Consider the following 14,221-nt stretch of genomic DNA (forward strand, 5'->3'; position numbering starts at 1 on the left):
TAATAATACATAATCTTAATAGCAACAGCATTAACAAGTACATTTATATAGCACTTATCAATGCACATAAGCACTCCCTAAGCAATTTACAATGTGTAACCTAATTGCCCCCAACAAACTGGGTACTCATTTTATCGATTTATGGAAGGATGCAAGGCTGAGTGGACCTTGGAGCCCCTGGGATTGAACTCACAACCTTGTGGCTGTGAATAGCTGCAGTACAGGCATTTAACCACTGTGCCATCAGGGCTCCTACGAGGAACATACTAAGCATTCCATGAAAATGATATAATTCAAAAATTACAAACAAATATATCAGAAAAGGTCTCAAAGGTGTGGTACAGACTGCCCAAAAAGGGTGGCCTGCCGGTGCCTATTTTTCCACCGGAGGGAAGCCACAGCCCTCAAATGGTGCGACTTCCCGCCAGCGGAAGAAGAACCCACAAAAAGCGGGTTCTTTCTGCCACGGTGGCAGCGTAACCAGTGCATCACTGGTGCACTCATTACATAAGTGCTGTGTGGCGCCAAGTGGATGCCGCACAGGACTTACGTAACAATGGCTGCACCCATGTAAGCAGGGCGCCGCCATTGTTACGCCCTCATCACATGCAAGGGTTGCAGGACGTGTGGGCACTCTGCCCACCAGGCAACCCTCGCACGTGATGAGAGCGCATTAAAGGCCCATCTGTACCGGGCCCAAGAAACCCTTGAACGAAAAACTCATTGCACTTCTTTCTTAAAACCAAAACACATGGGCCCAGCAGGATTTCTTTAGGCATTGAACTTTGCCTTCTTGGGACCACCACCAGGAGAGACCTGCTGCAAACGAACCAGAGATAATAGCTCCATAATGAAAGGTGAAAAACACCCTTAAAATGGTAACACTGGTGCAGTACAGATTGGCAGGGAAATGCCGGCCCTTTTGGCTGTGCAGCATTGCCAGGGCAACCTAATCACACGGAGCAGCTGTGCAACCAAAAAGAAGCCACCTAGAGAGGATACTTCTTTGCAGCGGCATAAGGGTTGCGATGCAGCCCTTACAACACTGCTTCTGCTAAAAGATGTGTGGGCGCTGAGACACCCACACGTCATCTCTACGCACTCTGTGTGTGTGGTGCCACACAATAGCAGTGCCACCTGCACATAGTAGGGCTCGGGAGCATGTGGTTGGTGCGCACTTCCAAGCCCTACTGTCGCCGCCAGGACACCACTTCCTGGCGGTGTGTATCAGGCCCAATATGTAATATGATGTAGATATGCTTTCACAGGCCAGAACTTGCTACTCTTATCTCAAGCCTTTTAGTAATGAAGCGTATTTTGTACTTACAGAAAAGATTAGACTCTGGCAGTTTGGGGTACTCTTGGATTCATCTCTAAGCCTTGGAAGCCCAGGTTTCAGGAGTGACCATGAGTGTTTTTGTACAATTAAAGCTAGTGTGTCAACTGTGCCCATTCCTGAAGAAGTCAGATCTACCCATGGTGGCACATGCCTTGGTTATATCCCATTCGGATTACTGTAATGTGTTCTACTTTGAAAAGTGCTGAGAAACGTCAGTTGCTCCAAAGAGATTCAATCAGGTTATTAATTGGAGCTGCCCACAGGGACCACACAACTCCCTTGCTGCAACAGCTCCATTGGTAGCTGATATGTTCCTGGGCACAATTCAAAGTGATGGTTTTGCCTTATAAAGTCCTATATGGATCCAGGTTATTTAAAGGGCCGTATCTCCGCTTATGAGCTCATTAAAGCATCAAGATCATCTGGAGAGGCCCTTCTCTCTCCTCCACTACTCTCTTAGGCTCATTTGGGGGGGGACAAAGGAAAGGTCCTTCTCAGTGGCTGCTCCCAGACTTTGGAACTCCTTCGCTACAGAGGCCAGGATGGCCCTATACTTGCTCTCATTTCGGCAACAGGGAAAAACATTTTTGTGCTGTCATGCTTTTTCAGATTCACCAACCAACGAGCAGCAGGCTTACACTTAGACAAACTGAACAAAAAGGGAACAACAAGAGATATGTATAATAACAGACTATGTCTATTCACAAGATATATATATCAAGATACATAATTACAAGAAACATCAATAATAGCCAATATATATCTGAAGAGTGAAGTGGTAACAGTCCAAGTACACAATGTTGCTGATTTTAGCAGTGAAAGAGGTTCTACTGCTGTAACATAATATTAGAGTCCAAAATCTAAAAAGCAATGATGATGGATGATGCTTGGAACAAATCAACATGAAGTTGGAACTAATAATATTGGCTGGTAGCAGGGTCCTTATAAGTAGAATTCAGATGGGACGGCTACCTCTGGAGTCCTGTGTGGCCGTTTCGACTCACCAAGGTCTTCATCAGCATATTAATTTCATAACCGGAATAATATAGTACATTGTGTGTTCCATACTTCTAAATACACAAGGTTGACAATCAAAGATATATTAATTACTATCAGCAACATTAACAAACGAAATTGAATCATTATGTCTTACCCACAATATTAAACAGCTTGGCTTGACTGATAAAAAGGATGCTGGTACAAGTTCACAGGAATAGTAACTCATAATATACTTTGCCTCAGCAATAGGCTGCAGGTGATAGAGTGATGCATTGAATTCTCTTAAAGGTATATCCTCTAGAGACATACTATCCTACATGTCCCATAAAGTAAGCCCAAACCATAGCTGAATGCATAATAACACTTATAATAATTGAAAGGTAACTAACAACTCCGACTCATTCTAAATACATTATGAGCATAATATAGCTCTATGTAATCTGCCTGGCCTCCTTCCCATATCCATATCTGTCTCTGATTTGTACAATATTAACCAATGTATACAATTTCATAAAAAAGAACTTAAATCCAACCGATCATTTAAACCCTTGGGTATGTTTGATGACAACTTATGAATCCAAAATGATTCTCTTTGTAGGAGTTTAGTGTGTTTGTTGCCACTATAAAAAGTACCAAACTTGACTTGTTGAATAACAAAGAATTTTAAGGATTCTGGAGAGTGATGTAATTGTGACCAATGTGTGACAAGTGAAGTATCTAAACTTTTATTTCGAATGGTACTTTTATGTTCAGATATTCTAATTCTTAGAGGTCTTGAAGTTTGTCCCACATATATCTTCCGACAAGGGCATAAAATCACATAAATAACATTCAGGGAGTTACAATTAGTGAATGAGTTTAATTCATAACATTCCTTTGATATGGGATGGATAAAGGATTTTATGTTTAAAGATTGTTTGCAACAGCTGCAATGACCACATCTGTGATGTCCTCTTACATGAGAAAGCTCCTGAGCATGTTCATAAAAATATGTATGCACTAAAGAGTCCTTGAGATTTCTAGTTCTCCGAAAAGTTATAATGGGTGCCTGTGTACAGCCTGGAATGTTCTGAACTATATGCCAATGTTTTTGTATAATATGTTTAATATGATGCGCAGCATGAGTGAAGGTGAAGGATCCTATAATCCTGTTCTCAGTTGTACTATTCGAAGGAAGAAATAGTGTGGAGCGATCTTTGAGGGAAGCTCTGTATCTAGCATGTTGGACTATATGAGGAGGAAAAGCTCTATCCTGTAATTCTAATTGATACTGATCAGCTGCCCTTTCATAATGAGTGTTAATGGAAGAATTTCTTTTTAATCTTAGGAATTGTGAATACGGTAAGTTTTTTTTCAGATGATAAGGGTGACAGCTAGAAAAATGTAGCATGGAATTACGGTCCGTAGGCTTGTGAAAATTACGAACTCCAATCTTATGATTATAAATATAAACTTGTACATCTAGAAAAGAAATATGCTGGGTGTTTGACTGGCATGAAAATTTGATATGTTGGCTTACAGAATTCATCCAGGTGAAAAAGTTCTCAACTCTAGATCTGTCAGAAAATATGACAAAAATGTCATCAATATATCTTCCATAGTATTGTAAATATTTATGAAAAGGATTCTTATCTGGATTAGTAATATATGTAGATTCTAAATGAGCCATGTATAAATTGGCAATACTTGGAGCTGCTGGGCTACCCATCGCTACCCCTTTAATTTGAAGGAAAAATTGAGTGTTAAACCTGAAATAGTTCTTTTCTAAAATAATATCCAGAATATCCAATAAGAAATGAATGGGAGGTTTTTTCACATTTTTAGAGTGCAGATAAAGTTCTACAACATCTCTGGCTTCAGCATGGGGAATGGAAGTGTATAAAGAATTTACATCCAAGGTGACCAAACATCCCTCGGGATTAATCTCTGTGCTCTCTATACTTTGTAATTGAAGCACCTTCTTATATTAAAGATACCCGTCATTTCATACAACATATATTACTAATCCAGATAAGAATCCTTTTCATAAATATTTACAATACTATGGAAGATATATTGATGACATTTTTGTCATATTTTCTGACAGATCTAGAGTTGAGAACTTTTTCACCTGGATGAATTCTGTAAGCCAACATATCAAATTTTCATGCCAGTCAAACACCCAGCATATTTCTTTTCTAGATGTACAAGTTTATATTTATAATCATAAGATTGGAGTTCGTAATTTTCACAAGCCTACGGACCGTAATTCCATGCTACATTTTTCTAGCTGTCACCCTTATCATCTGAAAAAAAACTTACCGTATTCACAATTCCTAAGATTAAAAAGAAATTCTTCCATTAACACTCATTATGAAAGGGCAGCTGATCAGTATCAATTAGAATTACAGGATAGAGCTTTTCCTCCTCATATAGTCCAACATGCTAGATACAGAGCTTCCCTCAAAGATCGCTCCACACTATTTCTTCCTTCGAATAGTACAACTGAGAACAGGATTATAGGATCCTTCACCTTCACTCATGCTGCGCATCATATTAAACATATTATACAAAAACATTGGCATATAGTTCAGAACATTCCAGGCTGTACACAGGCACCCATTATAACTTTTCGGAGAACTAGAAATCTCAAGGACTCTTTAGTGCATACAGATTTTTATGAACATGCTCAGGAGCTTTCTCATGTAAGAGGACATCACAGATGTGGTCATTGCAGCTGTTGCAAACAATCTTTAAACATAAAATCCTTTATCCATCCCATATCAAAGGAATGTTATGAATTAAACTCATTCACTAATTGTAACTCCCTGAATGTTATTTATGTGATTTTATGCCCTTGTCGGAAGATATATGTGGGACAAACTTCAAGACCTCTAAGAATTAGAATATCTGAACATAAAAGTACCATTCGAAATAAAAGTTTAGATACTTCACTTGTCACACATTGGTCACAATTACATCACTCTCCAGAATCCTTAAAATTCTTTGTTATTCAACAAGTCAAGTTTGGTACTTTTTATAGTGGCAACAAACACACTAAACTCCTACAAAGAGAATCATTTTGGATTCATAAGTTGTCATCAAACATACCCAAGGGTTTAAATGATCGGTTGGATTTAAGTTCTTTTTTATGAAATTGTATACATTGGTTAATATTGTACAAATCAGAGACAGATATGGATATGGGAAGGAGGCCAGGCAGATTACATAGAGCTATATTATGCTCATAATGTATTTAGAATGAGTCGGAGTTGTTAGTTACCTTTCAATTATTATAAGTGTTATTATGCATTCAGCTATGGTTTGGGCTTACTTTATGGGACATGTAGGATAGTATGTCTCTAGAGGATATACCTTTAAGAGAATTCAATGCATCACTCTATCACCTGCAGCCTATTGCTGAGGCAAAGTATATTATGAGTTACTATTCCTGTGAACTTGTACCAGCATCCTTTTTATCAGTCAAGCCAAGCTGTTTAATATTGTGGGTAAGACATAATGATTCAATTTCGTTTGTTAATGTTGCTGATAGTAATTAATATATCTTTGATTGTCAACCTTGTGTATTTAGAAGTATGGAACACACAATGTACTATATTATTCCGGTTATGAAATTAATATGCTGATGAAGACCTTGGTGAGTCGAAACGGCCACACAGGACTCCAGAGGTAGCCGTCCCATCTGAATTCTACTTATAAGGACCCTGCTACCAGCCAATATTATTAGTTCCAACTTCATGTTGATTTGTTCCAAGCATCATCCATCATCATTGCTTTTTAGATTTTGGACTCTAATATTATGTTACAGCAGTAGAACCTCTTTCACTGCTAAAATCAGCAACATTGTGTACTTGGACTGTTACCACTTCACTCTTCAGATATATATTGGCTATTATTGATGTTTCTTGTAATTATGTATCTTGATATATATATCTTGTGAATAGACATAGTCTGTTATTATACATATCTCTTGTTGTTCCCTTTTTGTTCAGTATGCTTTTTCAGATTGACAAATGTTGAGCTTTTAAATGGTGTATGGTTCAGATTTTAAGGTTCGTATATACAGTACTACAATTTTTAAATATTTTAATATTTTTAATGTTTAATTTTATAAATTTTGCAAACTGTTTGTCAAACTTTACAAATGCTTTTGTATTGTTTTTAATTTATTTTAAATTTGTCATTGGCCACCTTGAGTCCCTATATCAGGAGAAAGGTGAGATATGAATAAAATTAATAATAATAATAATAATAATAATAGCTAAAATAATATTTCCTAGTTATGGTTCCCCAAATAATTTTAAATAATGAGAATGCATTTTAACTACTTGTAATTTTATATTTGTGTTGTTCTCCCACCTTGATCCACAGGGAGAGGCGGGATATATATAAATAAAAATTATTATTATTATTAAAAATTATAAATTATAATTAGGGAGGTCACAGGCATGAGTCTGCCTAAATTAAGCAGAGTGGTGAAAGACAGGGTGTCTTGGACATGTCTCATCTACTCAAGGTTGACTCAAGGGCAATTAACAACAAACTTGATCTCAACTTCTTTTCTTGTTGGGAAAATGTAAATCAGGACATTCTGAAAATCCCTGTTTGGATTAATGAGACTATAAGAAAGTTAGCATCAGGTGAAGGAAGACACCTCCCTCGGACAAATTAATGACATCACAGGGACATCAGGATTCCTCTCCTATATGTTGGAATCAATATATTTTTTAGAAAGAACCTGTGCAGTATCACAATACTTTGCGAGAAAAGGAATTGAGTCTCCTCTAAGGATGTGTCCAGAGTTTGGAAAAGTTATTTGTTGGACTTAATCTCCCAGCCAAGCATTGTCACTGTCCCTGCCAGCTGGAAAAAAAATTGGGAATTGTAGTCCGAAAATGTCCCCAAGTTTTGGTTACATATTCCTCTGTTTAATTGTTCTTTTTGGTTGAATGCTTGTATTTCTTTTAGCTATTTTCCGAATGCTTGTCTACTGACTGTGAAGGGGTTAATTGGAAAAACCCATCGGCACAAAATCAGGTGACGTTGCTGACACATCACCAGTTTGGACCAAAATGCAGATATTCAGAGCTGCTGCGAGATAATTGGAATCAGATGTATTTTTCCCCACTTCAAGCCTGAGGCATTCTGGTTGCTTTAGCAACTTATTCCCTTTGCTTCCCTTCTGATGTCATTCTTGGACCGCGCTGCTTTGGAACGTAGTGACAGTGGCTGTCGGGATAAGGAGGTGTGTGATGCTTGGAAATACAGCCTGTGTGCAGACATTTTTATTTTTCAGGTGTCTGAGGCTCAGTTCACCAAGCTAGTCACATAATTCCCATTGAAAGCAGTGGAGTGAGACTTCAGTTATGGTTGATTTGAGAATGAAGTTAAAGCTAACAACTTTTGTTGGTTCATAGAGTATCTGAGACAAGACATGAGTGTTTCAGATCTTGGAAAAGTTCCTCTGGTAGACCACAGTTCCCTGAATCATGCTATGTCAAGGTTTCTGGGAGTTGCAGTTTAAAAAAATCCTCAAATAATAATAATAATATTTATTTTTATCCTGTCACTCTGCGCAGCGCAACTGGGCGGCTTACAACATTAAAAATATACATTCAAACATAACCCTCAATCCCACCCACCCCTTAAACCATTTGCAATTAAAAGAACATACTTAAAACAACAATGATAAGCGAATAAACAGTGACTATAGCAAAATCAGGGGTCATCAAGTTAAGTTTTTCTTTTTAGTGGCTGGGCAACTATTCAGGAAAGGCCTGCCAGAAGAGATCCATCTTAATAGCTTTTTTGAAGCTGTTCAAGATGGTAATATGACGGATCTCATCCGGCAGGCCGTTCCATAATCTGGGAGCGGTAGCTGAAAAGGTCCTCTGGGCGGTTGCAGACAGCCTAGTTTTTAAAGGTTGCAGCAGATTCCTCCCAGAGGACCTGAGTGTGAGGGGTGGATTATACAGAAGGAGACAGTCTCAGAGATAGGTTGGACCCAAGCCATTTAGGGCTTTAAAGGTGATCACCAACACCTTGTACTGGGCCTGGAAACTAATAGACAGCCAGTGAAGTGATCTTAAGATAGGTGTTATATAGGCGGGTTACAGACCACCCGTTTGGGGCGGCCTGCACCCGCCCCTTTCCCCGCCGGATCGGGGCCTCAGTGGCTAGAGCGGCAGCCGCTGAGGCTCCAATCCTCCGCTTTCCAGGCCACGGGAAAGCGGCAAAAGGCCGCTTCCCTGCGGCCTGGAAAGGGGTGTCCTTGGGGCTTCAAGCCCCAAGGACATCCCGCAGCAGCAGGGAGGAGGAGAAAGGGGCCGCTTGGCCCCTTTCTCCTCTGTGTCGCTGGCACAGCCATCTAAAGGCTGCGCCCAGCAATGCAAAGCTGGAAGTAGCTCCAACACAGAACTCCTTCTGGGGCCGTGGAAAGGGTGCACTAGGTGCCCTCGCGCGGCCCCACTACGTCACAACTGCGCTGCCTCATTTGGAGGCAGCATGGTTGTGATGTAGTCATGGCGGCCCCCATGTGGAACAGGCGCCGGCATTTTATACGTGCTGAGCATGTACTAGGGTTGGGGGTGTGCGGAAGCGCCGCCGCTTCCTAACCCTAGTACATGCTCAGCACATACTTTGAGGCCTGTCTGTAACGGGCCTCTGTCTCTTCTAGATGTACCAGAAACCAACCTGGCTGCCATATTGTGTACCAGCTCAAGTTTCCAGACCAAGCATGAGGGTAGCCCCATGTATAGTACATTACAGAAATCAAGATGAGAGGTTACCAGCACAAGTACCATGGTTTCAAGATCCCCAACTTCCAGGAAAGGGTGCAGCTGGCATATCTCTTCCATGCTCTAGTTTTTCAGAACTGTACCCATACTACTATGAGATAGCCTTGTCAACATTTCTTATGATGAGTATAGTGGGATGGGTATTCATCTCACCCATACTAATATAATTGCTGCTCAAAAGGATAAGTTGTAGGGTTTTTGTAAGCGTTTCAATATCTTGCAAAGCCTGTTTGACTTAAACCAATAGTGATAAAAAAAAAATAAGTGAATAGATACACAATTTCATCAGCATTCACTTACTCACTTATCACATATATGTCCTGCCTTTCCTCCAGTGAACAAAATGTGACATTTATCTATGATCCACCTTGGATCCCTTTCTGGGAGAAAGGCAGCACAGAAATAATAATAATAATAATAATAATAATAATAATAATAATTTTTATTTCTTACCCTTGCCTCACTGCTTGAGGAGAGTTAAAACACGGTCATTACATAAAATACACATATTAAGTTGCATCTCTATGCAATATTTATATTACAATATGTAGGATAATAATTAAGTATAAAATTAATGTTTAAAATTCATGATTAAAAACTGCCTGGATAGGCCTGCTGGAAGAAATAGGTCTGCAAATGTGTTTTATATTCCAACAGGTGGTTTAGCTGTCAGATCTCTTCCGGCTGGTCATTCCAGTCTTGGGGCGGCCAATGAGAAGGTCCTCTGGGTAATGGCTGCCAGTTGGGGTTTTGCAGACTGTAGCAACTGCCTCCCCCCCCCCCCCCCGAGGACCTTAGTGTTTGGGGCAGATTGTATGGGAGTAGGCAATCCTGTAGATAACCTGGACCCAAACCATGTAGGGCTTTAAAGGTCAAAACCAACAATTTGTACTTTGCCTGGAAACTAATTGTCAGCCAATGGAGTGACTTGGTATGGGTGTAATATGTTCACTCCTGGATGTTCCTGTAACCAATTTGGCTACCATATTTTGAACCAAATGAACGTTTTGAAATGAAATGAAATAAATAATACATTGCTCCCCAGACCCATTTTATCCTCTCAGTAACACAAGCTGCTGTCATACTGCATAATTAATGCACTTTGGACCGCTTTAACTGTCATGGAATCCTGGGATTTGTTCTTTGTTGTAGCACCAGAGCTCACAGACAGAGGAAGGCTAAGTAGCTCACAAAACTACAAATCCCAGAATCGCATAACATCGAGGCATGACAGTTAAAGCAGTGTCAAACTGCATTAATTCTGCAGTGTAGATGCAGCCACAGAGAGATTGGCTTAAATTTCCATGGTGGGTTCCACAGCTCACAGGGTTCTTGACCTTGACTCTTCCAGTGTCTTCTGAGATGTTAATTGTTACGACGAAGGTTTAACCATCTAAAACCTCTTTTTAAAAAAACATTATAAAAATACAAAGTTAGCTGTTATCAAATGAAAACTAAGACTGGTATCCTGTAAGGTAGTTATGTCATCATGAACTGACTGGTGTAAAATCATAGAATCAGAATTGGAAGAGACCACAAGGGCCAGCAAGTCCAAACGCCTGCCATGCAGGAAATCTAAATCAAAGCATCCCCGACAGATGGACATCCAGCCTCTGTTTAAAGACCTCCGAGGAAGGAGATTCTATCACCCTCCAAGGGAGTGTGTTCCACTGTCGAACAGCCCTTACTGTCAGGAAGTTCCTCCTAATGTTGAGGTGGAATCTCTTTTTCTGTAGCTTGCATCCATTGCTCCGGATTCTAGTTTCTGCAGCAGCAGAAAACAAGCTTGCTCCCTCTTCAATGTGACATCCCTTCAAGTATTTGAAAAGAGCTATCATATCACCTCTTAGCCTTCTCTTCTCCAGGCTGAACATCTCCAGCTCCCTACGTCTTTTCTCATAGGGCATGGTTTCCAGACCCTTCACCATTTTAGTCGCCCTCCTTTGGACACACTCCAGTTTCTCAACATTTGAACTGTGGTGCCTAGAACTGGATACAATATTCCAGGTGAGGCCTGACCAAAGCAGAATAGAGTGGCACTATTACTTCCCTTGATCTAGATACTATACTTCTATTCATGCAGCCTAAAATCGCACTGGCCTTGTTAGCTGCCGCATCGCACTGTTGACTCATGTTCAATTTGTGGTCTACTTGGACTCCCAGATCCCTTTCACATGTAGTTTCATTCAGCCAGGTGTCACCCATCCTATATCTGGGATTTTTCCGCCCTCAGTGCAGTACCTTACATTTCTCTGTTATGAAATTCATTTTGTTACCTTTGGCCCAGCTTTCTAATCTGTTAAGGTCATTTTGAATGTGCAACATTCATATTCTCAGCAGGGGGCAGAGATATAGTTCCATCTATGGGACTCTTGCACAAGCATAGCCACCACAACATCAAATATCCTATTGCGCAATGGTGTCATGGGTGCCATTGTGCAAGAGGACCCTGTGTAATGTGCCCCAATATGCATCATCACAATTCACTAGTAGGATTGTGTATCACACCAGATGCATAGCTATGTCACTATAAAGTTACAAATCACTCTGATATAGGATCTCAGCTTGAGTTGTGAAGATAGTCAGAGAAATCTTGCGGAGAGCTGAATTGGACCTCAGAGCCATCCTATAGGAGCAACACTGCACTGGCACCACAGAAATAATCCAGGTTGACAGTGCTTTAACTTCCATGGTTCAGTGCTATGGTATTCTGGGAACTGTAGTTCTGTGAGACATTTAACCTTCTTTGTCAGAGAGCTCTGCTGCCACAACAAATTACAGTTCCCAGAATTCCATAGCATTGAGCCATGACAGTTAGTGACAACCTGGATTGTTTCTGTAATGAGGATGCAGCCCCAATCTCTTCAGGGTGGGGGCAATTGTTGTTGTTTTTTTGCTGATTTGAGCTTTAGCCCTGTTCTTCTAACACTGACTCTTTCTGGGATGAAGGGCAGTAGTTTCTGAAGTGCTCAATGGTAAGCGTGGCATTAAAAAGTTAGGGCTAAATTTAAATCCTCCTTGATGGCTGAGGACAGCAAATTGCTAATCTTCTCAAAATTGATGCATATTTTGTTTGCAAGGCGCATATGACAACCAAGGCTCCTGATGTATATAAGCAACAACCATGAGAGATCCTTCTGTCACAGTTTTTCTCCAGGTCTCAGGTCCAGTCACAGGACAAAACTGGCATCCCAAGAATGAAGGCTGAATTGATCTGCTTGGCATCTTGCTCCTGTGATTGCTCCGGCATGCATCCCACCCACAACCTACATTTTCTGCCCCACTTTAAAGCTGGCTCACCCACAGCTGGTTTGCATAGTGATGATGTGGGAAACGTGAAAAGAGTTCCAAATCAGGCACATGGCAAAGCAATCATCTCCCTGCTTGACTGCAGGCTGAACTTTGCATAGCTCAATTCAACCCACATTTCTGAATGTGCTGGACTGGCTGAGTGAGCTGTTCCTCACACTAATTGACTTTTATAAAGCAAGGTGATTTGTGTGATTCCATGCGCTCATTCCAAAGGAGGTTGTGAGCCTGAGGGAGGGAAACAGAGGGTGAGTAAATTTCTGAATGTTTCAACAGAGCAGTCTGTGAAGCATATTGAAAAAGGCAACATCTATACAGTATGTGTGCATATTTGCTTAAGAAAAAAGGTCTCCCAATTTTCTTTGTCCATGAAGAGAAACAGGCAGGCTGCTTCAGCAAGTGCAAGCATGACTTGGTTCTTCTCCAACATCCTTGGTATATTTATTGCTTTAGCTCTTTACACTGTGGAGAATATTCCCCACAGGTAAGTGATTCTCAAATAACATGTGTGACCAACCGCAAAACCTCTTGCTGCTGCATTTATTTTCAACACTGCTGTAACTTTTAATTATATTTTTATAAGGATCTTGCTGAACTACAACATGTAAAGCACATGTTTCTCTTATAATACAGGAAACATACAACTTTAATTGTGTCTAGAAATTACATGTCAAGTCTAGTGGAATGTGATCAGTCCAAAAGGATATGCCCCTTCAGTCTTTACATGCTCAGTGTTGCAAACAGTATGCACATAAAGCTCTGGTGAAGAATCCCATTAGCATTGCCATCCTTTCATTTGGTAAATTACAGGTGAGCTGGCTATGTTGTGTTCTGATGTTTATAACCATTAAATTTCCAGTTTGTTTGGTTTGTTTAAAGGGTAAGTACTGTAACCATAATGGGTAAGTGAATCAACTATGAATTTAAAAGGTCTTGACTCATATTTTACCCTGTCATGAAAATCACTAAGTGCAAGAGAAATGGAGAAGACATTTTGGAGACATGATTGGAAAAGAAACTTTGCTAAATTTCAATAATCTGAGGTCATTATTTTTCAGGAAAACATGAGGTATGCTTATGGCAGGTTCATAGGTATCTAAAGACAATGTGCATCTATTCCATCTTTTATTCTTTATCAGATCATTTCGCAGAAAGAGGAATTTTGTAGGAAAAGCCTACAATTAGAAGACAATATCTGGACACACCATAACATTCCCTGAATGAGGCACAATAAAAGCCTTATCTGGAAGCACCTCAGGTTCCATGTCCAATCCCCAACATATATAATTAAAATGGAAAGTTGATATGAGGGAAGGAAAAGACCTCTACCCGAGTCTTTATGAGTTTTGGGACATAAATATATACCCTCAAACTGTCCTGATTTGGCTGGGGCTGTCCAAATTAATCCTCTGTCACTCCACTTTTTCAGATGCTTTCAAAATGTCCTCATTTTCTCTCCTCCATACATTGTCCTTAGCTTATTTCAAGTACTGGTAACTGAGTTCAAAGTGCAATAGTAGTTTGCTCTCAATTAATTCAGCAGGAGGAAAAGGAGAAGAGGAGGAATCTTGCCCTTCCTCATAGGCTCAGGCAAAAACTGCCTGCAATCTCTCCTAGCTTGCCTATTCTTTCTCTTGAATAACATTTGCCACCTTGACCCAACTTTGATAATGTTTGGGCACATGTGTCTCAGTTTTCATCTGTGAGATATTGGAGGGTATGGAAGCAAACAACAGTACTGGACTAGAAAAATCAAGAGTTTGTCTCTTACACCAAG

This window comes from Sceloporus occidentalis, unplaced genomic scaffold, assembly GCF_023333645.1.
Source record: "Sceloporus occidentalis isolate IW3139 unplaced genomic scaffold, rSceOcc1.0.p SCAF_2, whole genome shotgun sequence".
Taxonomy (NCBI): Eukaryota; Metazoa; Chordata; class Lepidosauria; order Squamata; family Phrynosomatidae; genus Sceloporus; species Sceloporus occidentalis.